Here is a 3642-nt window from a genome sequence, read left to right as displayed (position 1 = left end):
ATGCATGCCCAGGATCCCGAGAAGAGAATGGAGGAGAGGGGATTGCGGCATGGCCATCCCCCCTGGGGGGTTATTTCTCACTTTCTATCTCTCTGTCTTTCTGGTGAGCACATGTGCCCTATAGCAAAAAAACCTCTTAAAAAATATAAATAAATAAAATAAAAAGAAAATGAGTATGAGAATGTGAACAAACTTTAGTTTTGAGGGTCATTCACAAAGTAAGAGCCTTTGAAGCTATTAGATGATCAAATAAGAAGAATAGTCTTAAGTTAACATAATCACCATCACTGCCAACATTTCTTAACGTGTGTTATGGTCCAGGCACTGTACTTTTTTTTTTTTTTAAAGAGACAAGATCTTGCTATGTTGCCCAGGCTGGACTTGAATACACTATATCCTTGCCTCAGCCTCTTAAGTAGCTGGGATTATAGGCACATGCCACCACATCCAACCTATGTACATTTACATGACATGTGTTTTTTACATCTTTCTCTCAACAGCTGTATGAAACGGCTACTATTATTACCAACCTCTTCTTACAGAGGAAACAGTACATGGGGAGGTTGCTGTGGCTCACATAGCTAGTAAGTACTAGAGTTTGGATATAGACTCGGACAGTCTGGCTCTAGAACCCCCTTCAAGAAAGGATCACGGAGGACCTTGTTCATGTTGTAGACAACAGTAACAGAGAAATACCTGTTAGTGAAGAGAGTAGGAATTAGAGCGTGCACTGTCTTGGGAAGCCGAGGATGGGACTATTGTTTATTTCTTATTTCTTATTTCTCAAAGGAGATATATCAGAAATAAGCAATCACATTCGGGCTTTGTTTGGGGCAATAGCATCTTTTGAAAATACAGTCAGCAAAGATCAAATTAGTTCTAGATGAAAAGACAGCGCAGAAAAGTTTAGTGTGAAAAGTGAAAAACATTTAAGTATGATTTGTACTATGTAGTCAAGAAGAAGCAACTCATCATTCTTGGGCGTGATAATGAGGAGAGAAATATTCATGTGGGTGTTCTGATGATTAATTAGTTGATGTGTGTAAAATGCTTGAAGAAAAAAAAGTATGGCAGAAATTCTAAATATTATTATTTTTGTCCCAGAATTCTGTCAGGCTTCATGGCTGCCTTCCCATGCCCCCATCTTTCTGCACCTGTTGCCAGAACTTCTTTTCCACAGCAGCACTGCTTTTGCTGTCATTTGAAATCTATTCCTAATTTTTCTTCTCATAATTCTCTCTGCATGCTGTTACTTGGTTTTCTAATTTTTAACAGATTTAAAAAGAAAAAAACCCACAGCCATTGTTTATTATAAAGATGAATAATCCTTGCGATGGGCTCATCGATAGGATTTTTGATAGTCAGCACCAACAGCAGGGCCTCCAAACACTTCTGATTCCCAGCGACTATGTCAGCTCCCTGCAGGGTCCGGTCATACTGGATGAGGATGCCTTTGAGCTCCTTCTTGGAAGCCTCATCCACATATTTCTGGTAACAGACCACCAGGGCTTTGGAGATGGACTGACGGATAGCCATGTGGCCATCATGCTTTACACTGACATGAACGTCCACACCAGCAAACTGCTCCTTTCCCAGAAGCAGAACAAGTTCCAGAAGCTTATGTTGCAGTGTGCCTGGCTCTATCATTTCCAGAGGCCGCCTGTTCACCATAGTAAGGCCGTTGCCCGTTTGCAGTGCACTACGACTGTGGTCATCTTCTTGTGCTCAAAGACTTGTACAGACTGCAGTGGTTCTGTGGACTGCATGGCTGCAGGCATAGGAAAGATGCTGCAGCTGGCAAGACGTTAATAGATCTTTCAAACAGTACTCTTTGTCTAATAGAACTCCGTGCGCGTGTGTGTGCGTGCGTGAGTGTGTGCGTGCGTGTGTGTATGTACAGAGCATACATAATCAAATCCATTTTCTCATGGTCAGAGACTTAGACTAACTTTTCTATATAATTTTTTACAGAATCAATTGCCCTCAAATGATTTATACCCTGACAACTTAATATACTTTATTTTTAACTTGAACAAAAATAAGTGAGCTTCTGTCATTGTTGTTAATTCTTCGATGTCCATTTTTGTCTGCCGTCTGGAAGCCTTTCCTTTGCCTATTGAAGTAGGAACCTCAATTTGAAATCTTGCTTCAACTGAATATATATCTCTTTGTTTATTAGAGAGAATTGCAATTTTAGCATAGTTTCTAAATTAAAATTTATATTTGGACACATTCTGTTTGTTTAAGAACCAAGCTAAATTTTTTTCTTCAAAATTTTTGAGAGTATTTTTGAATTAAATATGGATTTTAGAGGTAGTTGTAATTCAGAAGAAAATACAAACATCAAAATTTCACATATATAAAGCCCCTTTTTAAAAAGAGTTTCTTGTTACAGGGTGTGTGCACTTGCTGGAGAGACAAAGAGAGACAGAAAGTGAGAAATCATCCCCCAGGTGGGTGGCCATGTTGCAATCCCTTCTCCTCCACTCTCCTCTCAGGATTTTGGGCATACACACACACACACACACACACACACCAGGTGTGAGTTTCAAGTTGCTGGGTCTGGTACTTGAGCCAGGGTTGGCCATGTGGGAGTCCAGCGACTTAACCATTATGCTGTCTGCTAGGTCCCTAGCTTTTAAACGTGAACATCAACTACCTTTGGTGATTAATCATTGTCCAAATGAAATCACAGTATTTCCTTGGTACTGCACTGTATTTTGATATTTTTACACAAATACACATACACATACATACCATGCCTCACTATTGTATCTATTGTATCTCTAATGTATGTATTTTTTATTTCAATTTATTTATTTGCATTTATTCATTCACTGTACATCATTACAGCATACAAAATGAGATTTTCCATCCAGAGTACTCTGTATATTGTCTCAATCAAGCACATCAACAAACATGTTATTGTCAGCAAATAATTTTCCATTTCTTGTTTTCTGCATGTTTTGCTTTTTTCCCCCATCCTTGATTCCCTATCTCTTACCCTCTGCCATCTCCCACTCTCCTCCCACACTGTCTCCAGTATCTATGTTTGCTTTCTCTACTGTTTTCCCCCCACATTTTATTGAATTACTAAATATCTTAATTAATCTAAATATTTTCATAGCAAACACAGGTGATATATACATTTCCATGAACACAAGTCTAGCTTTACACATCCTATAAAGTAGCACCTAGCTGGGGCTATATATCTTACTGCAGTCATTGAATAGATATTTTTTTTCCTGAAACTTTTTTTAATTCAATTGACTTCACTCTTTACTACTAAGAAAACCAGTTTTAACTTAAATCAAAGAAACGCCAAGGAACTTTGCTTAAAGCCAGGAAACAGGTTAGGATTCTGTTCAAATGGTAGGTGCATGAACCTATCAGTCTCATGTACTTTTATCTTCTGTTCTGGTTCAATTTTCCTGATTAAATTCTGGGATATAATATTCAACCCCAGACTTGTCCATTAAGTTGGCCACTTTCTTACTTTTCGAACTCTTATTTCCATTTGTCTGAATTTAATTTTCCTGACATAGCACACCCTTGAGAACTTCTTGGAGATCTGGTCTGGTGCTGGTAAATTCTTTCAGGTTTTGTTTATCTGAGAATGTTCTTGTCTTTTCTTCCCACCTG

General features: G+C 38.4%; 1 protein-coding gene and 1 pseudogene across 3 annotated transcripts in view; one reads left to right on the top strand and one right to left on the bottom strand.

Moving 5' to 3' along the window:
• The window catches only part of METTL15 (methyltransferase 15, mitochondrial 12S rRNA N4-cytidine), a 229854-nt gene that overhangs the window by 53461 nt on the left and 172751 nt on the right, over window positions 1–3642 (top strand). The window lies entirely within an intron of this gene.
• LOC102472182 (40S ribosomal protein S16 pseudogene) lies at window positions 1340–1766 on the bottom strand (annotated as a pseudogene).

Source organism: Tupaia chinensis, unplaced genomic scaffold, assembly GCF_000334495.1.
Source record: "Tupaia chinensis unplaced genomic scaffold, TupChi_1.0 Scaffold000555_1, whole genome shotgun sequence".
NCBI lineage: Eukaryota > Metazoa > Chordata > Mammalia > Scandentia > Tupaiidae > Tupaia > Tupaia belangeri.
Note: the sequence above shows the minus strand (reverse complement) of the source record. Positions and strands in the feature narration are given on the sequence as shown.